The 24,597-nt window shown below is 44.7% G+C and overlaps 1 protein-coding gene across 2 annotated transcripts in view; it reads left to right on the top strand.

Moving 5' to 3' along the window:
• The window catches only part of FSTL1 (follistatin like 1), a 120,079-nt gene that overhangs the window by 54,999 nt on the left and 40,483 nt on the right, over positions 1-24,597 (top strand). The window lies entirely within an intron of this gene.

Below are 24,597 nucleotides of genomic sequence, written 5' to 3'. Positions count from 1 at the left end.
ATCTACAAAAGCCAGCACACTAAGCAGGGAGACACCTAAACTACCCAATGAGAGATGCCGATGACAAGGGTGTGTCCTTAGCCCTGCCCTTTTCATGGAGTTCAACCCCTTTGTCCAAACTGCAGGGAGGAACCTAGCTCTGCTAGCAATCCACAATCAGGAACCCCTCTCCTGGAGCCAGGCGACTTAGGTGTCCAAATTGTTTCTTGTGAGAATGAGTGAGTCACCTGCCTCGCTCCACACAAAACAGTTGGAGAAGAAGGAAGTAGTCATGCTGGTAACTTTTAGCCCAGTGGTTAGAGCGCTACCTGGGATCCAGGTTCAATTTGCCCCTCTGCCTGAGGGGGAGAGAGGATTTGAACAGGGGGGTCTGGCCCCTCTCAAAGGGTGCTCTAACCATGGAACAATGAGTTAGTTTGGTGTTAGGCTCCCTCCGTCTCTCTTGTTGAAGCTGTTCAACTGTGGATTAAATATTTAGAGTCATTGGACCAGAGAGAGAGAGAATGACTCTCCAGTCCAGTGGTTAGGGCACCCATGTGAGAGGTTGGAGACCCAGGGTTCAGTTCCCCTTCTCCAATGACTGTTTAAGTATTATAACAGAACGCCACTAGCGGTCACCTTCAGCCCCCAACTAAAACCCCTCCAACGCATTATTAAGGATCTACAACCTATCCTAAAGGATGACCCAACACTCTCACAAGTCTTGGGAGACAGGCCAGTCCTTGCCTACAGACAGCCCCGCAACCTGAAGCAAATACTCACCAACAACCACATACCACACAACAGAACCACTAACCCAGGAACTTATCCTTGCAACAAAGCCCGTTGCCAATTGTGCCCACATATCTATTCAGGAGACACCATCACAGGGCCTAATAACATCAGCCACACTATCAGAGGCTCGTTCACCTGCACATCCACCAATGTGATATATGCCATCATGTGCCAGCAATGCCCCTCTGCCATGTACATTGGTCAAAGTGGACAGTCTCTACGTAAAAGAATAAATGGACACAAATCAGATGTCAAGAATTATAACATTCATAAACCAGTCGGAGGACACTTCAATCTCTCTGGTCACGCAATCACAGACATGAAGGTCGCTATCTTAAAACAAAAAAACTTCAATTCCAGACTCCAGTGAGAAACTGCTGAATTGGAATTCATTTGCAAATTGGATACTATTAATTTAGGCTTAAATAGAGACTGGGAGTGGCTAAGTCATTATGCAAGGTAGCCTGTTTCCTCTTGTTTTTTCCTACCCCCCCCCCCCCAGATGTTCTGGTTTAACTTGGATTTAAACTTGGAGAGTGGTCAGTTTAGATGAGCTATTACCAGCAGGAGAGTGAGTTTGTGTGTGTATGGGGGTGGGGGGGGATGTGAGAAAACCTGGATCTATGCAGGAAATAGCCCGACTTGATTATGTAAAGAGTTGTCACTTTGGATGGGCTAGCACCAGCAGGAGAGTGAATTTGTGTGGGGGGGTGGAGGGTGAGAAAACCTGGCTTTGTGCTGGAAATGGCCCACCTGTTGATCACTTTAGATAAGCTATTACCAGCAGGACAGTGGGGTGGGAGGAGGTATTGTTTCATATTCTCTGTGTGTATATAAAGTCTGGTGCAGTTTCCACGGTATACATCTGATGAAGTGAGCTGTAGCTCACGAAAGCTCATGCTCAAATAAATTGGTTAGTCTCTAAGGTGCCACAAGTACTCCTTTTCTTTTTGCGAATACAGACTAACACGGCTGTTCCTCTGAAACCTATCCACAGAGAAACAGCTTCAGCAGGACAGCCTGAGGGAATCCCCCCCAGACTAGCCCATTGCTTGCTGTTTAGAGCACACTCCTCGGAGCAGGGGGGAAGCAACTCCCTTGTTCAAATCCTTTCTCTCCTCAGGCAGAGGGGAGAATTGAACCTGGGTCCCCCACATCCCAGGTGAGTGCTCTAACCACTTGGATAAAGCTTATTAGGTGAGTGGTAGACCACCACCACCACCTCCTCTAGCCAGCTTTTGAAAGTTTCCCAGTCTGCTGGTAGGTGGCCTCTGAGCACATCTACCGGGTCGGGCCCTGCCCGTGAGGTAGGCAGATAAATGCTTGATCTTCCCCTGGTTTGTGGATTTATGCAAGAGGTAGGCCCCCGGATGCCTAGTGGGGCAGCAATATGCATGCACCTAGGCGGCTTTTACTGCGAAAACTTAGGCACCAAGTGAATTTGGGTGCTACAGGGTTCAACAGCAGCCAAGTGGGAGTTTTGTGGATTGCAGTGGAGCCTAAAACAGGGACTTAGGCACCGAAGTACCTTTGTGGATCTTGGCAGGGTCTGAAGTGCTGTGTTACTGTGACAGCCATTTCCAAACCGTGGGACCAAAGATTCTTCTCTGACTTATGGCCAAACAGAACTAGGACCCAGCACCGAGAGCGCTGATCCAAGCTCTGTCACTGACTGTCTGTATGACCCTGGGCAGATCACTTAACTGCTCTGTGCCTTGGTTTCTGCTTCTGTACGCTGGGGATAGTATCACTTTCCTACCTCACAGCACAGGTTGCACGACTAAATTACCTAATGTTTGTGTGGTGCTTTGAGATCCATGGAGGGAAGGTGCTTTCTCTCTGTCAGATCCAATTAATTGCGGTCTTTATCAGCTGCTATTTTCCTTCAGAATAGAGTTTGGATGTTGTCTGTACTGTTGTTCTTCTAATAAATGGTGCTTATAAGAAAATAAGAGCCCCAGTTCTTGTCACAGTGAACAGTCTGACTCCACAAAAGTGACCCTCCCTCTTTGTCCTCTGGCAGCTGAACCCCAGCATACAGGAAACTGTGTTTTAGAAATGAGCCCATTTACCTATAGAAATGACCTATTGGCGAGTGCTGAACATAGATTGAGATTCTTTTGCTGGCCCCTGCTACTCCTCCACCCTCTGTGTGTCTCAACGCTTCCCAGACTCCTTGGGGTGAGGTTAGTTAAAGTCTAGACAGTTTCTGCTGAGCTCTGCATTCCTTCCATGCAAACCGCTCAGTCCAGCCATCTGAACGCCCTTCCCTTTTCCCCCCATACAGTGAAACTGCAGGATAGGCATGGTTCTCCCAGAGAAGCTGGGATTGATCTCGGGTTTGCCTGTGATACTGAGGGGGGATTAGTAGTAGCTCTGCTACTGGTAAAATGAGAGAATAATCTTCCCACACACACCCAGGTAAAAATAGAGCGAGCTTGGCCTCCACTGAGTTTACAAGAACCTCTGAGGGAAGCTGGCAGGCCTCATTTTCTCAGCAGGGGACGGCTGAGGTAATAATTGAAAAACCTGGAGATTGGAGGGGGCACATTGAACCTAGTGGCTTAGCCCAGCTCAAAGAGATGTAATAATCTGGTGATGGATGCTCAGCCCTCTCTGTAAGGGATGACATGTAGCTGTGCCCCCGAGGGAAAGCCCTGAGAGTTGTCACTTCCAAGACTCAGAAAAACCAGCCCCCCCCCCCCCCCCCCCGCCCCGCGTCGACTCTAGCTAATTATTCCTAAAATGTTTTAGAGAATCATTTGACACAAAAAATAACACAACCTGTGTATTTTTATGTTGGTCTATCATTTTTCTTCTCTTATCCTACCATGGCACTGCAATCTGGACTATTGGGATCTGTACTGTGGAGACCTCTGATCTGTCCCAGTGGGGGAAAAAGAAAGCCAGCATGTTAAATCTGTTCACCGGCAAGGCAGTACAGAAACCAGGCAGGCCAGTTAAAAATCGAAGTCCTGGGATTAAGCCTCAGTTGTGACTCAGGGGGTTGCTGCCCCACAGCACATCACTAGCCTATGCTCCTCATTTCCTGATGAGGTCACAGGGCAGCAGTGGTTTGCATCACCTTGGGATTTGCCGTCACGCTGTTTGTCACTGGCTTGCACTCCCCATCACCCCCCACACTGTGGAGGGTGCAGCTGCCCTGGCTACACAAGGGCAGGGCTACAACAATCCTTGAATTCTCACTAAGCTGCCTGAACTAGTGAGAGTGCAACCAGGTGGGCTTTTCCCAGACCCTTTCCAACAGTGCTCATCCTGATCCCCATTCCATTAGCATAGGATGTCACCAGAACGACACCACCAGGCTCTTGGGAAAGGGCTATAAGGGTTTCAGCAGCTTTAGCTGCCCTGCGAGCGTCCTCCCTCCCTAAGCCCGGCAAGCAGATGCTGAGTTTAATTAGGGGAGATGAGAAGCGTATCCAGAATAGTCTCAGGCTTTGCAGCAGCACGTCCTGGCATTGATCCAAAGAACATTCACTCACCCTCGGAGCAATTCGATCAGCACAGTGCAACATTTTGAGAACCCCCTAGTGCAGGGCTTGGAAGGGGCCATGAGAAGGTCCTTTCTGAAGAATGAAACAGCAGGGAAGCCAGGGATTTCCTTCCTTCCCCTTTAACCTTTTTCTGTTTCCTTCCTCTTACCATGATGTGCAAAGAATCCAGATGCATAAATAAGCCTAGAGGTGGGGCCAATCCCTCTGCACTGCACTGCCTGCAGCAAATTTATTCATCCCACACACAAACTCCACCTTGTGTATTTCCCAGTCTAGGTGACTTATTCCATATTCAGGAAAACCACAAACAAAGGAAGAACAAAAATAAAGGGCCTGATTCTCCAGTGCTTTGCACTTTGTCTCATCAGTTATACCTGTGAAAAATGAGTGTACAATGTTATCAGTGATGCACGTGTGAGAGGAAGGATGGTCCAGTAGTTTGGGCTGTAGCCTGGGACTTGTGAGGCCTAGGATTTATTCCCTGATCCATTACAGGCTTCCTGTATGACAAGTCACTTAACCTCTTTGTGCCTCAGTTCTCCATCTGTAAAATGGGATAATAGCACTTCCCTATCCTACAGGGGTGTTGTGAGGATAAATACATTACAGCTTGTGTGGTGCTCAGATATTATGGTAATAGGGACCATATATGTATCTAAAATCAAATTCTGATGGGGTAATACTTTATTCAAGTGTAAAGAAATGGCATAAAACAAAAGTCAGGCCCTATGTCTCTAGCTGCCATGCTCCTATTCCAGATATGGACTTGTTACACACGTGGGCGGCAGGTATAATAGGCCAGGTCTCCCCTGGCCAGCTGCCGCTGACCCTGCCACCAGATGCCTGTGCTTTGGTGGCCCCTTCCTACTGGGAATGGGTTTCTGGCAGAAGTTTTTGCTTATTTATTATGCACCATGCAGGTTCCCAGGAGGCTGAGGAGGCGGTATCTGCTACTCAGCTTCGTGGGTCCCTTGGACTCCCAGGGAGATTACTAATGAACCCGGGAAGCTGAGCAGCAGATAGCGCCTGCTCAGCTGCCAGGAAACCTGTATGACGCATATGAAAGCTCAGCGTTCTCCACCCGCCGCTGCCTGGCTGCTCCTCTCCAGCACTTCACCCAGCTCTCCAGAGGTCCCCGCCGCCGCCGCTCGACAGTTACTCCTCTCCTTCCCGCTTGGCCCTCTCACCATGTGCGTCCCTCCTCTCCTTTCCCCTGCTCAGGCCCCCCCCCATTGCCACTCGAGCAGGGAGACGGGGGGAGGAGAGGAAGACAAATGCATCCAGGCGGGGAGGAGAGGAGGGATGTGAGCGGGGAGGGCAGGGGAGGAGAAGAGGGACACACACTGAGCGGTGGGGGGGCAGAGTGAGGAGGAAGGAGAGGAGGGATGCACATGGTGAGTGGGGAGGGGGCTGAGCGAGGCTTGGAGCAGAGCAGAGGTTGAGTGTGGGCAGAAGAGGCGGGATTGGGAGCTAGCCTCTCCGAGGGGAAGCTTCACTTGCCACCCATGATTACACAGAGCTTGTTTATAACACCAGATGTATTTATCAACATCCTTTAATGCTCTGCCAGGTACCTTTAAGTAAGGTATTTTACACACAGTGTCACCCAATACAGTTTAGCATTCCATTACATCTCTCCCTTTAAGTTTTACTTTCCTACCATTTACAGTACTTACACTGTCATGCTGATTTGAAGTTCAGTACATATCAATCTGTTAAGTGTCTCTGAATTGTACTGGTTTTCTAATTACGTGACCCGAATACGTAACACTTGGTCATCTGGCTGTCCATTAGTTGCAACGACTGACTCTGGTATCTTTTTTGTCTGATTTAGCTACTCTCTTCATGTCTGGCCACAATGGAAATAAGTTCTTTTCCGTAGTTGGAACAGTAGTTCTGAGTTGTCTTCCCATCAGGAGTTGTGTTGGACTATATCCAATAGCCACTCTTGTTGTTGATCTGTAACTCAAAAGTGCAAGGAATGGATGTAGGATTTTCTTGGCTACATCTCTCTCAGCCTCTCCATTCACTTGTGGGTAATGTGGGTTGCTAATAATATGACCAAAATCATATTTTGTTTGGAATGACTTAAATTCTGCTGCAGTGAATTGTGGTCCGTTGTCAGTCACTAGATGTTCTGGAATACTGAAGTGATCAAAAGTTCACTTCAGTTTCTCAATAACACTGCGATATGTTATGTTTTTCAAGTTCATTATTTCTATATACCTGTAAAAATAGTCCACTACGACCAGCTAATGATGTCTTCTGAATTCACATACATCTGCAGCTAGTCTATTCCAAGGTCTTTCTGGTAGGGGTGTTTTTACATTGTATGGTTCAGCATTGTCTCTTAAGTTGATTTGTACTGGATCTCATTTCAAAAGTCCAATGTCATCAAATTCTCCATCAAGTTCTTCCACCTTTCTCATTAAGCCCATCATGGCTGCAACGTTGCAGCAGGGAACGCTGTTGGTCTGTGATCCTTTGATCACAGCTATGCATATGAATGCATAGCTTTTGTCTTTGTAAGTTATTTCTGTGGTGAACTGCCCATGCAGTTCAGAATACCTCCAGCTAGTCACAGCTGTGTCAGGTGATTTCAGCTCAGGTAGTGGTTCAAGGTGACTGCAAGTCTCTTCTGAGATGACTGTGACATCAGCTCCTGGGTCAGTTTTAAAGTCAGTAGTCTTGCCATGAATATTCAATTTCACTCTCCAGGCAGACTCTGTCTTCATAAGTGATAGATTCCAAAAACAATGGCTCTCGATTGTAATATGAGCCAACTCCATGACTGCTTTGGTGCAGCAAACAACTGCAAAATGTCTGCATTTTATGCCTGTATTACACTGTGTGCCTCTGGCTAGACATGCATCATCTCTTGGGATATTACTTTTTCCACACCTTGGGCATATAGGCTGGCATTTGTCCTTCTTAGGGCTTATCATAGAATCATAGAATATCAGGGTTGGAAGGGACCTCAGGAGGTCATCTAGTCCAACCCCCTGCTCAAAAGCAGGACCAATCCCCAATTAAATCATCCCAGCCAGGGCTTTGTCAAGCCTGACCTTAAAAACTTCTAAGGAAGGAGATTCCACCACCTCCCTAGGCAACGCATTCCAGTGTTTCACCACCCTCCTAGTGAAAAAGTTTTTCCTAATATCCAACCTAAACCTCCCCCACTGCAACTTGAGACCATTACTCCTTGTCCTGTCCTCTTCTACCACTGAGAATAGTCTAGAACCTTGTCTACACTTACAGAGCTATGCTGCTGTAACGCTTAGTGAAGACACTGCTTACACCGATGGGAGAGCTTCTCCCATTGGTGTAGGTACTCCACCTCCCTGAAAGCCTGTAGCTATGTTGACAGGAGAAGACCTCCCATCGACATAGAGCTGTCTATAGTGGAAGTTATGTCAGTATAAATGCATTGCTCAGAGGTGTGGATTTTCCACACCTCTGAGTGATGTCGTTGTATCAACATAAATTTGTCCAGGCTTAGCCTGGGAGTTCTCTCTCCTTTCCTCAGGGGTTTTATGATGATGACACGGCTGCTACTCTGAAACACTCATGTGTCTGTCTGTTTATAGCTTCTAAGCTGGTTTCAGGTTTTTCAATTGCTCCTGCCTTTTGTTTTGTTGTTTGATTAATTCCGACTGTTTTGCTATCTGTACAGCTGTGGTTGGGGTTAAATCTCTCTTCAATCATAACTGTTATGAAAGGTTTTTATCTTTTATCAATAACTAGCCCCTGTCTGTGATGTTTTCATATTTTGTATTCCCAAAATCAGTTTTCAGTCAATATATGCAGGGCTCTTATAAAATATTCAGCATTTTCCCCTGGTTCTTGAATTCTCTGGTGAAAACGTGTTCTTTCATAATCCACATTTCTCTGAGGTATAACATATGCATTAAACATAGCCAGAATCTTTTCATAGTCATCTTTGTGACTATCTTCAATAAAGACAAAGGAGTTAAAGATATACTCTGCCTGTTTCCCCATAGCATACATTAAAAACGATACCTGTATATCTCCAGCTTCTTTGTGAAGCTTGGTAGCAATGTGAAATCTTCCAAAATATTGTGTCCAATCTGTCCATTCTGAATACTGAAGTTCTCTGGGGCATTGAAGAGCGGCCTGTTGATGAGATCCTGCCATGTTTGTTGCTGTTCCTTCTGTCTGCAAACTTTGTTGCTTTGTTCTTTCTATTTTTTTTTCTTGTTTACTCCTGACACCATGTCATGTAGCAGAAATAGACTGGTTACACAGAGCTTGCTTATACACATCAGATGTGTTCATTGTAAGATCCTTTAATGCTCTCTCAGGCATAATGCGGCTGAGGGTCATTTAAAACAGGTGTTTTACACACACTGCCACCTAGTGGCTGAACTGTATAGTGCAGTTTAACATTCCATTACACCTGGGGTTCTCAAACTTCATTGTACCGCGACCTCCTTCTGACAACAAAAATTATTTCACAACCCCAAGATAGGGGATCGAAGCCTGAGCCTCCCAAGCCCGAGCCCCACCGCTCTGGGCAGCGGGGGCCAAAGCTGAAGCTCAAGGGCTTTGGCCCTGGGCAGTGGGGCTCGGGCTTCAGCTCCGGGCCCCATAAAGTCTAAGCCAGCCCTGGTGACCCCATTCAAAGTGGATCATGACCCACTTTGGGGTCCCGGCACACAGGCTGAGAACCGCTGCATTACGCTATCCCAGAGAGAGTGAGCACACTGTCTCTGTGCTATTCTGCTTTGGAACTGCAACACAAAATGACATCACAGCTGCCACTTCGGCATACAGTGACACTTCTCTACATTTAAAGGAGTGGTACACAGAAAATAGAAAGACATTTCCTTTCAGTTACATAGCCTCAGTGAAACTATAGCTCCACCTTAATTTTGTTTTATTGCTGGGTTTTCCTTTTGTCTCACTTGAACGGTTTTATACCTCTGTCTTTTAGATGAAATATAACATCAAGATCTTCAGACATTTTTTGCAGTGCTAATGCAGTCCTTGTCACGTTACAGCTCAGTTAATTCCATGCAGTCTCCCTAAATTCCTCCTCACTTCCTGCCCTAAACTTTTGTATAGTTTTGGGCAGAATGGGAGAACTTTCCGCCCCAGAGATGGTTGCATATCAGTGGTGGGTGAAATGATCCTTGTGTATTTGATTTGTTGAGAACTTTGGGATTTCTGGAGGAGAGGGACTCTCCATATGCCAGTCGTCATTATTCATGGTGTTGAGCAATAGATTGTCGGGCACCCCATATGCTGCTGGCTGCCTTCCCAGTGTTAGTGTAGCCTGATCCTTCTGCACTGTAGTGTTTCAAGAAAATGACAATGAGTTGGCTCAAGTGGGGATAGAAGACTAGGAAAAAGGCAGAGAAATATAGAAAATTCCAGCACTGAAGTGTGTAGGAGATTAGTGTTTGTTTCTTGGAGTGTTGCTTAGTACATTTGCTGAGGGATTAGGAGAGCAGAGAGGGGTCCAACTAACTGCTTACACTTCTGTGCATTGAAAGAGCCTGCGTTCTGTGGCAGAACTGCACTGATACTTTGGTTTGTCAGAGCATGTTAGGCATTTAAAGCTTGGTGGATTTGTGCTCGACTGAGCACTCATCTTATCCTGCAAACGCTTACTGCTGAGAGTAGCCTTTACTTATGTAGCAATCCCATAGCGTCAAAGGGACTACTTGCATGAATAAGAAATGTTTGATGACCAAGGGTTAGGCAGATTGTGTGCTAAATTAATATCATAGCCAACATACCAAAATGAAAGTTTTCAGCGTATCCAAACAGATTCTCTGTGCTTTTCTACTGTAAAAGATATAGGATTTGCAGTAAGGAGCTTCTTTTCTCTCTTTTTATTATTATTATTTATTAAAGAAATAGCTCAAATTATTTTAAATCACCCAGAGTTAAGGATGACTGGGCTCAAGAGGCCAAAATTAAGTTAAGCTAGATTCTGGAGACTCTGATTTGAGTGAGCTGGACTTGAGAAGCCTGCTCAAGGGTAGCTAGGTTTGGAAGGTTTGAAATCAAATCACCCCAGAATGATAAAACTTACATCCTTTATAAGTGATTGTCTTTGTCTTTGTTTTCTTGTGAAAAACAAGCAAACAAGGATATTGCTAGCAAAAAAGGCTATGTTACTGCCCATTCGAAAGTCAGGCAAAAGCTACAGCTACAGCTGTCCACACAACCACCGCTCCGCCCCATTAGGGGTATGCATTGTGGTTCCATCTGTAAGTACTGTAATTATACTATTTCTCAAATCACATTAAGTGTACCAGATCTATTTCCCTGCAAACTTACATACATGTGTAGCAATCTGTATTACTCCCATGTGTACAACCATGTGTATGTAGCACAGAGTATGAAAATGATTGCTGTGAAGTATGTGCTTAAGCAGTGTCAAATCCTCAGTATTCAAAGGGTTACCACCTAATATCCTAGCTCTGATTCACAGCCAGCTCCAGAAATATATTTTAATAGATGCTTTGTGTGTGTGAATTTCCGTGTTTGTTTTTTTAAATGTTTGTGTGGGGGGGGGGGGGGAATCCTCTTGTACCTCCTGAGTTTCCTGGCTCAGATTCTTTAAAACTGCCTGAGTACACTAAAAACTCTCCCTCGGCCAAGAAAGCTTGACATGATGGAGTAGAGGATGTACTGAGCTAGATTTTAAAAAACACTGTTTATCTGTTCAGTTGATCACAGAGTGTCTGAAGCCGAGTGCCAGAAATTAGAGGGCACTTTTGAAAATACAGGCCTTGTGGCCAAATTCTCCTCTTCGGTTTGTGCACTTGCACTGGAGTCCATGGAAGATGCTCATTCACAACCAAGGGCAAAAGTTGGGCCCTCAGTTTATAATTAAAACTTATAACTACAAAGCGCTTTTCATTCTAAGATCCCAAAGTGCTTTACAAACAGGGGACCCTTGTCACAGTTATTGGGCTAACAGCCTCTGACCCTTCCTGGTCTCTTCAGGTGGATCCCCTCAGGCATTGAGCTGTCACCTCTCTTAGTGTGGAATCATGCAGTTCTCCCACTTTCAGCCCAGGCCCCCTAGGCTTTACTCCATGTGTTCAATTGTGATTACCTCAGCGGTTCAGTTCCCTCAGGGACAATGACAGTGATACCCAGTGACCAAACAGCCTACTTAAAGCAAAGTATTATTTATTTAGAACAAAAGCATTCAAGAGAAAACAGATCTTACAACAATAAACAGACTGCGTGCATGTCTAGCTTACCAGGTGTCTGTCCATCTTCCACGGGGCATTCCTGGTAGGTCTAAGCTTGCTATAGAACTCCCAAGACAGCGAGGGTCTGGGTGATATAATCTGTTCCCTTAACTCATAAGCCAGTTCTCTTGCCAGTGTTGAGAGAATGTCTTTTAAAAGCTGCTTAGTGCTTTTTATCAGCCCAGTGTATTTCAAGTGTATGCCAAGATGTTCTTATCTGGGTATCCATTGTGTGATCCTCCTATTTGTTCTGCCAACAGCCCTCATTGAGTTAAAGAGATAAAAGTCTGTAATAAATGTTCTGCCCCCCACCCCCTCTATATATGTTGTACAGTCTATCTCAGTAACTAGGGTACATATCAATATGCTTAGATTATTACATAGCAGATCCATGCCTGTCAGAGTCCAATTCTCCTGTCGAACACTATAGCAAAACTCCCATTGGCTTCAGTGGATGCAAAATTGGATCTTATCTTCTCACAGGAATTCCTTCACCTGCCACTGAAATGTAGCTACTTCTGTGAAGGAACACAGCAGCTTTTAACAGTGTGTAGTAACACTGCACACAGTTTAGCACAGGGAGTAGAGTATCCTGATTTAGCTGAAACTGCAGGAGAGATTTAGGAAGGTAGATGTAATTATCAGAGGTGGAATGTGACCAGATCATGCTAACACCGCACAAAAAAGCCAGATATTTTGTTAATGGCCACAAGTGGTCAGGGCCTTAGTTTTAGGTCTCATCCCACAGTACTGTAGAAGGTATGCCATAGGCACGTGGGGCCTTGGCATACTGCTGCCATGTGTCACAGCATTGATGCCATATTGCAAAAATAGAGCGGACTCTTTTCATAGTTATTTGTCTTGGTCATTTATTGGGATGTTTTCTCTTCTCTGTCAAATATCAAAGTTTACACTACATTAAACACTAAGAACTTGCCAAATATTTTACGCTTGTTAACTTAAAATATGTCCAGACTTTTTTCTTAACTCTTCGATTGATCTCAGCATGAACTATGTAAATGCTAAGTTTCAGCCTAGAGCAAATGTTTCCATGGCAGTTATAAAACTCCACAAACAGGGGATTGGAACAGAAATATTAACTAAGCCATTACTATAACCTGCTTAGGCTTTATGGAACTGAGTGCTCTGAAATTTAGGGGGAATTATCCAATTTTAGGTTGCCACAGATGGCCTGATTTGCAGAGATGATTGATACCCACATCTCCTATTGACGTCAGTGGGAATTATAGGTGCTCAGCATCTCTGAAAATCAGGTTATTTAAGGGCAAATCCTGACTTAGCAGCAGAACCAGTATGGCTCCACTGAGTAAGGAGAGACATGATTTGTGGGGGTCTTGCAAGAATGTATACAGGGGGGCTAGAAGTGAGAGGGCAAAGGACTGCCACACTGTCAATCCTCCAATCTGTGACATGGCTACTTAAGGGGAATGGAAGGCTATTCAGCCAATAAGCAAGGCTACATCAGGTGTGGGGAAGAATGGTACATGGTAGCTATGTTAACTATGTTGTGGCCACAAACCATGGCCCTAACTGGTTATAATCTTTGTTTAAAGGAGCCTAAGACAGCTCCCATTCATTGCTGCCTACATTAGGAAATTGAAAAGCCCCCACTGCCACCTTTTTCCTCCCTGTCACTAGGGAAGGTAAATTGACCTGGAATAAACAATTTGAAAAAACAGAACATGGAAGTAATATCTCCTGTAGTGTAAGTGAAGCTGGGTAGAGGTCAAGCTCAGTAATTCAAGAGCTGTTGTCTTTGCAGGAGCCAACTCTGTTCGAAGTGCCATTGAAAGTCCTATGATTTCAATCCCCTGTAAGCCAGAGGCAGTGGCCGGTATGGCCACCCGTTCACTCTGACCGCTTGGACAATGTGAACTGCTGAGTAAATGTTGTAAATGCCCATGTGAGCCAAGGATTTGTCACCATCTTTCTCCATCTCCCCCACCCTGCCTAGGAGGCCGCTTGTGGCACAATGACATACTCCAGAGTTCCAGGACAGACATGAGCTGCAGCTGCTTTTTCATGAAAAATGCATTTCTTCTGGGAGTTGTACACAGCTGAGGCATGGCTTGTTTGGTGGTTGCTGTTTATGTAGCTGGGGCACAGGAGTGAATTGCTTCCAACTGACAAAGCCTGACTGCCCAGATGGACCCTGAGCCGTAGAGACAGCAGTGCAGAACTGTGGACCAGGGGATACTGTCATCTTACAAAGGCAGAGGTGAATGGACCATCAGGAGGGCAAAGATCCCAGAGAAGAGACTCAGGGATGCTGCAATACAGTAGTTTGTATAGCATTCTTCATAGACATGCCATCCCAAAATGCTTTAAATTACACAATAACAGAGGCAAACAGTTGTGATTATACTTTGCCTTCCAGAGCACCTTCCACCTCAGTGTCTCAAAGTACTTTGCAAACTAACTAATTAAGCCTCATCCCAACCTCTATGAGGTAAGTCAGCCTTAAACCCTTTTTAGCATAGAGGAACACGAGGGACAAATAAGTGAAGTGGCCTTTCCAAGGTCACAAAGTAGGTTTGGTAGAAAGCTGGAATGAGAACCCAGGATTCCTGATTCTTAGTCTCTGCTCCGACTACGAAACCGCACTTCTCTTCTAGAGATATCAACAGAACCCTACAGTCCTGACTCCCAGTCTCCCCTTTTCTAACCCTGGAATAACATTTTCTTTCAAAAAAATACATAGAGAACAATAGCAGAGGGGGGGAGAGTAGCATCACAGTTACTTTGGCAGAGAGAATTGCTGAGCCAGGGATGCTGTAAAAATTCCTAAGACATCCCCTCTTCGTTCAGTACACAGGATAGATGGGGCTTACTGCATGAGAAACTAATTTGCTTTTTCCTCATTGTTCAAGGTGCGGCCCCAGGCCTCCCTTAGTGTACACTATTCAAACCCTGCTCTGAAGACAGAATTATTTATTTCTTCGTGGATTTTTCTATAGCACTCATTGCTTTTTATGAGTATTTGAATGCTTCGTGAACATTAATTAGTTTATCTTCACCACATTCCTGAGCGGTGCGGGGTTGCATTATCCCCATTTTACAAATAGGAAACAGATACAAAGAAATTTAAGGTCAAAAGTGTCCTCACCTAATCTGGGGTGCCCAATTTGAAAAATCAGGCTTTAGATATCTGAGTATTTAGCATTCTATAGTACTTTACATGTTCAAAGCACAACTCCCATTGACTTAATTGCTGTGAGCACTCAGCACATCTGCAAATCAGACCCCAGAGTCATGAGTTGAGCATCCAGAAAATGAAGAACACGCAGTTAGTGACCACCTGTGGAAAGTCTGGTTTAGTCTAGGCTTTTTTAAAAGCACACTGAAAAACATAAATTCACATGACATCATATTGACATCCACAAGAATCATCAGCAGGGTTCGGACCTTTAGATCCACAGCACAGATTTCTGCTACTTGAGCTGTCAGAGAGTTACTGATAGCAGTAATAAGTTGTCCTCCTCTATGTGGACCAGCACCAGAGGGAGATGGGATACTCTGCTGGTGGGTTGCACAGCTATTTGCTGACAGCAGAGGAATGAGGAGACTCAGGAATCTTGGATTCCATTCCAGACTGTGGAGGGGAGTGAGCTAGGGCTACAAGCCTTATCTCTTCCGCCCTGTCCCCTCCAGCCTTCCATTGTCTCTGTCCAGTCTCTTCCATCCCCCTCCAACCTTGACTCCTCATCCCAATCCCAATCTCCCTGACTGGCCAATCCCATCTTTCCCTCCTAGTTCCCTGTCAGAGATCCAGTCTTCCTGCACCCCTCCTGCTCCTTATCCAGTCTCCCACCCCTAAGTAGCTCCCAGTCCCCTACGGCCTCTGTTCCTCTCCCTACCACAAGTTCCTGGCCTGGCCAGCTCTATTCTCTCCTGCCACTCCCAGCTCCCCATTCAATTCCAGTCTCTCCCGTGATCCCTGATTCCAGCCCCCACCTTTGGCTCCCTGTCCTAGTGTTCTTGCCCAGCTGGTGCCAGTCTCCCCTGCCCCTCCAGCTCCCAGTCCCACTTTCCACTTCACCACCCTGCCTGCCTTAGAACTGGACTCATCTCCTGAAGCCATGAGGATGTCTCATAATTTGTTAGTCTCTAAGGTGCCACAAGTACTCCTTTTCTTTTTGTGGATACAGACTAACATGGCTGCTACTCTGAAACCTGTCATAAATGTTGAATACTAAGAAAAGAATGATTTGGATTTGACTTTATGGTTTTCTCTTTTGTGAGCTTTATCAGAATTAACTCTCTCTTTTGGCAAACATGATGATTATTGGAAAATGTTAACAAAATAATTGCAGAAAAATACTTAAATACTTATTTAAAAATATACTCTGAATATATATTCTTTGTTACATTAAGACATGATGAGATTGTAAGTGTATGGATGTGTTTGCATTCCATTCCTCTTACTTCTGCTTATTGTCCAGGCTTGGTTTTCTGGCCTGTATTTCATGGTAAAAGTGTGTAGCTTTCTCAGGAAAGGTGTACAGCTAGAAAGTGCTGGACACTGCAGTACAACCTTCCCCTGCACCACTCCAGTCCGTATCCCTCTGGAGGCACCACTTTTACGGCTCAAAGGGAGATTCAGTCTCCACAGCCCATTCAAATTTTGGCTTCTCTTCTATGGTTGCCAGCCAAGGGGGTCAGATGGTGCCAATGAGTTCAATGCCATGAATCAGCCCTCAGATGGATATGACTTCTGGTTTCCAGTGACCTGGGCCACATTTGAAAACTGTGACCTAAAGGGTAAAGGATGCATAACTCAATCCATTGTGACAACTACCTTTTTCCATGTCCTTCACCATTTTCTGTGTATTTCTAAATACTGCAGATCTATGTGTAGGAGCACATCTCCTGTTAGAGTTCATCTTGTCCTTCTGTCTGTTCATGCAAAATACTCAAACGCTCACTGTGTCAAGGACAACGTTGCCTAGCTCAGAGATTTAATATTATAGGATTTGCCCTGGGAAATCCATATAATTTATTTTAAAAACAAAGCCATTATGTTGTCAAAAGTTTCTGTTTCTGTGTGTTATCCAGCAGCCAGCAGTGATGGCTAGGGAAGGAAAGTGATTAGTTTTAAATTTTTCCCTAGCAAGAAAAATGGGATGAAAAGAAAATGAATCTATGATGAAATGGATTTATTAGCAGGTTGGATTGATGGAGGTTTTCTGGTTGCTGCTGCTGGTTTTTGTTTTTTTGTTTTTTTTTTTTAAACTTAGTGAATTTAGTGCCAGATTGGACGTTAGTCTCCAGGGCGGCCATTATTTCCCCAAAGAACAGACACAGAACAGGCATCAGTAATGCAAGCTTCCCCAACGCTGTTCCCAAAACATTCCTCAACTCCTGGTCTGGAGGGGTCATCTCAACTGGGGAGCGGGAAATTCAGATCCCATGGTCCATTCACCCTCTCTGCTAAGGATGCCAACAAAAGCAAGTGATTTGCCCAAGGTCACACAGCAAGTCAGTGACAGAGCTGGGAATGGAACCCAAATCTTCTGACTCCCAATCCCAGGACTATAATGCCCCTCTAGATAGCAGCATTTTGTGGGGAGGGGCAGGACTTGGATCCATTTTCACTTGACCAATTTTCTCAGTATTACCTGGGAAGATGTTAGGGTTGAGGTCACCACGGCTGTTGTGGGAATGTAGAGAAGAATGACTATATGTCTATACTGATTTCATATGAAGAGGGTTTGTGAGAAACCGCAAGTAAAAAACGGTTCCTTTCTGTGGGAGTTAGGGCTAGGAAAGCAAAGTGTGAAAGCCAGATGTGAATTGGTCTGTGGCAGCTTGTACCCCTCCCTCCCTTCCCTCTCTTTCTAAGGAGTGGTTCTGGAGTCTTGAACACATTCCATTGGTCTGTGCCTGTGAGCTTAAATATGTGAAGAAATCCCAGGCCGCAACAGCAATTACCGCATGCAGAATGGTGATTTTAATTGCAGGCTGTGTAGCTCTGGTCATTAGGGAGGGGGGAACAATGTTGGTAAATGCTGCTTTTCTTCTTTGGGTACTGGCTGAGATCGTGGGGTGACTAACAGTGCATACCCACTTGCAAAAAGAAGGGTAATGTATTGTGGTGGACTGCTAGACCTTCACAGTTTATGGCTGAAGCTTGCTTCCCAATATAAGCCCTGTTTCTAATCACTCCCATAATAATGTCCTCAAAACCAAACCAATCCCCCTGAAATTTTACATGCTGCTTCTTGTTTCAGGGTAGAGGTTTTCTCTTGGAAAATTTGGGCCAAATCAGAAATTTGGGGGATATGGTTGATTTATTCTTCACTTTTGAAATTTTGGTTAAACTTTTTTTGTTGATGTTGCTTGTTGTAGGTCTAAAATGGCTTAATCTGAAAACTTCAAACCTGATTTATATTATGGTCCCTTACCAATAGCCATGCCTTTGACTGATATGGAGGGGTTTTGGATAACAATTATTTCTATATTTAAAGGTGTTACCAGGTAAAAAGCAAAACAAAGATGATCCTGAAACATAAGAACAGCCATATTGGGTCAGATCAATGGTCAATCTAACCCAGTATCCTGTTCTCCAACTCTGACCAATGCCAGATGCTTCAGAGGGAATGCACAGAACAGGGTAATTATCGAGTGATCCATCTCCTGTTGTCCAGTCTCAGCATCTGGTAGCCAAAGGCCTAGGGATACCCAGAGCATGGTGTTGCATCCCTGACAATCTTATCTAATTCTTTTTTTAATCCAGTTATAGGTTTGGCCTTCACAACATCCTCTGGCAATGAGTTCCACAGATTGACTGTGTGTTGTGTGAAGAATTACTTCCTTATGTTTGTTTTAAACCTGCTGCCTATTAATTTCATTAGGTGACCCCTGGTTCTTGCATTATGTAAAGGGATAAATAACACTTCCTTATTTGCTTTCTCTACATCATTCATGATTTTATAGACATCTATCATATCCCTTCTTAGTCATCTCCTTTCCAAGCTGAATTGTCCCAGTCTTCTTAATTTCTCCTTGTATGGAAGCAATTCCATACCCTTAATCACTTTTATTGCCCTTCTCTGTACCTTTTCCATTTCTAATATATCTTTTTTGAGCTGGGGTGAACAGAACTGCATGAAGTATTCAAGGTGTAGGTGTACTATGGCTTTGTATAGTGGCATTATGATATTTAGTGTCTTACTATCTATCCCTTTCCTAACAGATCTGAACATTCTGTTCGCTTTTTTGACTGCCGCTGCACATTGTGTGGATATTTTCAAAGAACTATCCACAATGACTTCAAGATCTCTTTCTTGAGTGGTAGCAACTAATTAAGACCCCATTATTTTGTATTTATAGTTGGGATTATGTTTTCAAATGTGCATTAGTTTGCATTTATCAATACTGAACTTTGCATTTATCAATATTGCCATAATCTATACATATTAGTCAGTTTGCAAACCCCACAGGGAAATTTCTAGGCATAAAAAAGTTGATTAAACTGGAATTCAGGTTGAAAGAACCTGTCACTTAATCCAAAATACCCTTGAGAGAACACTGCAGTTTTCTCAAAATCACAAGCATTAGGAAGTGCAGGAAATAAAAGTTAAGGTTCCATTTTTTACCAGCAAGACCAAAATTCAAGCCATAAACTCCCAAATATTCAAATATATACAAAGACCAGATCACCCAATCAATCTTAATGCTCCACCTTGAAAACAGCCAGTAATTGCAGAATAATGTATCTAACTGCCATGCCAAAAACAGCAGGGCAAGAAAAACATCAGAGTAAACCAAACTCTCCAAACTGGATGTAACCCAGCACAACACACATCACAAAAAGGAGTTTATTTTCATTTGGGGCCCAACTGGGGCCCCGTAATACTAGTCCAGTGGCATAAAGGGACTGCAACAGGGGTAGTGTAAGCTGTTTTATGCAGCTCTGCTCTTCTTCAAAGCCTCCAGCACAGGAGAGTCCTGAAGGCAGGAAAAGGAGTGGCCAGAGTGCTCTGTATTCCAGGAATATCAGGCTGTAAAGCAGCTCACAGGCAGCCTGGACAAGGCCGCTGTAAGCAGAAGTGATTCTCAGCCTTTCCAGACTACTCTACCCCTCTTGGGAGTCTGATTTGTCTTGTGTACCCCAAGTTTCACCTCACTTAAAAACGACTTGCTTATAAAATCAGACCTAAAAATACAACTGTGTCTCAGTGCACTATTACGGAAAAATTGCTTCCTTTTTCATTTTGTCTGTATGAAATTTTAGTTTGTACTCACTTCGCTAGTGCTTTTTATGTAGCCTGTTGTAAAACTAGGCAAATACCTAGATGAGTTGATGTACCCCCTGGAAGACCTCTGTGTACCCCCCTGGGGTACACATACCCCTGATTGAGAACCACTGAGTTACAGCAGTGTCTAGAGCTGTTCTGATTTGTGCCAGGGGATGGGACAGCCACTGGACCAGCCCAGAATTTGGGACGTACAAAGGTGGCATAAAATGACTCCACTCCCCACTGCACTATGATTTTTGTACTGCACCCCTCATAGGTATACCACAGAATCTGGCCCTTTGACTCCTTAACACACCCTAACATTACTCTAACCAAGTGCTGTAGCTGGCACAGGGAAACTGTGGAGTTGCATAAGCGGGGGGAAGGAATCTTGATCTTAAGGAGTGGTCCAGAAAGAGCCACTGCATGACCGGATCTGAAAAAGCTTCCCTGTGCTGGGAGGCTGTTATAGTGACCTGAGCGTGTGGTGTACAGCCTGTATAGAAACACAGATTTTAGTGCGTGAAGCTTCACAAAGAGAATACACAATGAGCCAAATGCTCCCCTCTGCCCAGCTGACTTCAGTGGAGTTCCACTCGTGGACCTTAAGGGAGAACTTGGCTTTATCACTATTGTTTTACACACAAAATATAGTGTTACTTTACAGCACATCACACAAAATGGGAACCGTGCTTCTCCCGGGAGAGACTGACCCCTTGCACAGAAAAAAATTCAGGCTGGAAATAAGGCACAAATTTTTAACAGCAAGAGTATTTAACCATTGGAACAGTTTACCAAGGGTTGTGGTGGGTTCTCCATCACTGACCATTTGTAAATCAAGATTGGATGTTTTTCTAAAAGATCTGCATGAGGAATTATTTCGGGGATGTTCTATGGCCTGTGTTATGCAGGAGGTCAGACTATGAAATCAGCAGCTGGGATGGAGTGGCCAGGAAACTCTGTATTCCCTTGGCAGTTTCTAAGGCTATGTCTACACTAGAGACCTTACAGCAGCACAGCTGTACCGCTGTAAGATTTCTTGAGTAGCCACTTTGTGGTAACGGGAGAGAGCTCTCCCATCAGCATAATTAAACCACCTCTAACGAGTGGCGGTAGCTATGTCGGCAGGAGAAGCTCTCTTGCCAACATTGCGTTGTGCACACTACCACTTATGCCCGCGAAGCTTATGTTGTTTGGGGGTGGTATTTTCACACCCTTGACTGACATAAAGTTTTGCCAACATAAGTGGTAATGTAGCCATGGCCTAAGTAATCATACCTCCAAGTGAGAGAAGCTTACAGGTGTGAAGCAATAAGAAGGCATGTCCCTGCTATTCCCGGCCCCTGCGGTTCCTGGGTGAAGTCTTGTCCCTACTGAAGTAAATGAGAGTTTTGCCTTTAGACTCATAGACTTTAAGACCAGAAGGGAACATTGTGGTCATTTAGTCTGACTTCCTCTTTCATTTCAGTGGGGCCTGGGTATCACCCCCTGGGTCCAGTTGATGCAGAGTGTCCTCACCCCTGGACTGCTCTGCATGCTGTTTTTTCTAGCGTGTTAGTAATCTCCTGTCTTCATTTGTGGGGGGGAAGGCTGTTGTAAACGAATAGGTTCGGCACCATGATCTGAAGTCAGCCAGGTTTTGGTTCACTTTTATCTCTGCCAGAAACTTGTTCCACAGACAGGGGCGTTCCTCAAGAACAATCTCTGACTCTCCTGAACTTGATCCTAAACTGTGTTAACTGCATTCTGCCAGAGGAGCAGAGCTGTTTCAGAGGTCATGGAAGGTCTCTGATGTAGAGGTGGTCATGGAGGTCCATTCCATTGATGACTTTGAAAGTTAAGACCAAGACCTTAAAATGGCATTGGAGACTGTCCATAAATTACATAAGACATTTTTTGGTGATTTTTTTCAAGCTCCACTAACTCCTTCTAACACTTTGTAACAATGAAACAAGCATGCAAAATTAAGTCCCGTCCCGTGTCGTCCCCCCCCCCCCCTGCCCCAATGCATTATGGAATTTATGGACAGCCCCTTGGAAGTGAACTGGGAACCAGGGAAGGGTGGGCACATTGCTGTGAAATCCTGCAGAATGCTTCAGAAATTCCCCTTTGTCTGTAGAGATGGGCTTGAACTACAAAATTTGGAACCAGAATGAGATCTGGATCTGAATTTCCTGGAAGTGTTCGGATTCAGGGTTCTGATTTGGCCTATTACAAAGCTGGGCCCAGGATTTGAAGTATGGACTAGTAATTGAATTTGAGCTTCCCTAGTGTTCAGGGGTGTTCATTCTCAAAGTTCTAGTGTAATTCAAGGTCTCAAATCTCTGTTTGGGGCTCATCCATAATTTTCATATGCAAAAGGAAAAGCTTCAAGGACTTTTGGGAGTGCCAATATTTACAATGCTGGGTTAGTGGAGGTGGTTGGGCAGACACCTACCACAATTCATCCCAAAGGCTGCATTTCATTAGTAGGCAAATGATACATACATACATAGTCTGTGAAGTGCTTTGGGAACCTTGGGGACAAAAGAAATAGAAATGTAACTGACTGTTAGGTAAGATTGCTTGCAACGAGCACCATGCCTTGTACATTTCTGTACACAGTCTCTTTAAGGCCATTCCAGTCCTCAGACAAAGTAGAGAGCAATGTTTTCTGCTCCATTAGTTCAGCCAGCAGGTCCCAGGGGGTCGCTGCAGTTTTAAAGCAGAACTTTCAACTCCAGCCTTGTAGTTTCTGGCATACTCTGATTGGTCAACCTCTCGGAGATGCTGAAGTCTGATTGGGCTGCCTGGTTTCTTTTCCTCCTCCAGCTGTGCATTTGCAGCTGCTTCAGGGAAAGTATGTGAGCAAAGAATGTGTAAGGAGGATGGAATCTGCATGAGGCCTTTTATCTTTGAAACAGCGTCTGGCCAGGCCCTGGGGCAGAAAGTAAAACAGGGCAGGAAAAGTTTAAGAAACATTTGTGAATACTTTGTGCGTTTGGGCCTTACTGAAACATTTGTCAGGTGATCTCCTTGCATAGAATGAGGGGATCATGAGCTCCAGGAGAAGTTAGGTGGCTTGGGGCATTGGTAATGGGACTCCAAGCCTTTTTTCTGTAGGACACTGCCTCAAATCCAGTGCCAGTTAATAGAGTAAAAATCGTTAGTGTCTGATGGCCATTCTGTGGCCAGTATGAAAAAAGAGAGGTTGGTGATCTCTTCTTGGGCAAGTATCCACATCGCAACAATAAACATTGCAGCTAGCACTAGCTGGTTCCCTGGCTTGTCAGTCTCAGCAGAGATGTCGAGGTTTGAATGGGCCATGGAGGTGCTGAGCCTATTTCTCTGGTTGACTGACTTCAGTGGGAACTGCTGGGTATCATACAATATCAGGATTGGAAGGGACCTCAGGAGGTCATCTAGCCTACCCCCCTGCTCAAAGCAGATTCAATCCCCAATTTTTGCCCCAAATCCCTAAATGGCTCCCTCAAGGATTGAACTCACAACCCTGGGTTTAGCAGGCCAAGGCTCAAACCACTGAGCTATCGCTCCCTTCCCACCCTGCATCTTTGCAATTCAAGCCACCTATAAAGGTGCTCATATATGGATTTAAGAGTCAAATTTTAGGCAAGATAGAAAATTCTGGTCTGAGTGGATCACTGAAGGTCGCACAACAGAGAATGAAAAAGCTGGGAATAGAACCCAGGAGTCCTGACTCTTTCTCCTGATCTAACTTCTAGACATACTGTCTCTTAACATACAAACTTAATGTCATCCGAAATAAATGGGAGTGTGAATTGTTGCAGGACAATGCCAAACAAAACAATTTCTCCCTTTTTTTCTCAAAGCTACTAGCACAGACTTCTAAGGAAACTGGGCATGGGAGAAGGGGAGGGGGAGGGAATGAATGTTTGGGAGGGGGTTGTGATGGAGCAGAAGATGGGGGGCCTTGCAGCCCAGACAGAATTTTGACAGAGTTGCCTGGTTATAACAGCGCTTGTACACTTAACTCAGTGGGTCTCAAACTTTTTTACTGGTGACCCCTTTCACACAGCAAGACTCTGAGTGCAACCCCCCTAATAGATTAAACATACTTTTTAATATATTTAACACCATGATAAATGCTGGATGCAAGAGGGGTTTGGAGTGGAGGTTGACAGCCCGTGACCCCCAGTTTGAGAACTCCTGACTTAACTGGAGTGAGTCAGAGGAGAGCCGCTCCCACTGCAGCACAATTGAGTTTGTTTTTTAAAGAGAACCATGGAAATGTGCATCAAAATTATTTTAAGTGGCTAATAGACATTCCAAAGCCCGTGATGAGAGAGGGAGATGCTGGAGTCCTAGATGAGTTATTATTAGTTACACACCCACTATGGTGGAAAGGCCCAGATTCTTGCAGGGGCAGAAGGAATGGGGAAAGAATATCTCCACTTTAAACACAAAGTGGTGATGTTTTGGGAGTTATTAGAGGTCAGTATACCCTAGGTTTATTCCTTAAACAATCACAAAACTCCTGCTCTTGAGCCCCCAGGCCTACCCAGTCCCATGCTTCATGTTCTCAGTGGCACATAATCCACATAGGATGGTTCTACGTACTTTAGAGCAGGGAACTAGAGGCTATTCCCAGTCCTGTGAGGGATTGTGACTGAGAGGAGAGAGCAGGCGACTGGGAATCAGGAATCCTGGGGTTTACTGCAAAAGAAACCCCCCAAACAATCCGTCTTTCTAATTAACACTGAGAACAATGTAGCTGGCATCCTTTGGGCATGTTTCTGCTCCCGCTTACATTTTCTGATATAAATCAGGAGTAACTCCTGGGAAAGCAATAGA

This window comes from Caretta caretta, chromosome 1 (assembly GCF_965140235.1).
Source record: "Caretta caretta isolate rCarCar2 chromosome 1, rCarCar1.hap1, whole genome shotgun sequence".
Taxonomy (NCBI): domain Eukaryota; kingdom Metazoa; phylum Chordata; order Testudines; family Cheloniidae; genus Caretta; species Caretta caretta.
This window is presented reverse-complemented; position numbering and strand designations above follow the sequence as displayed.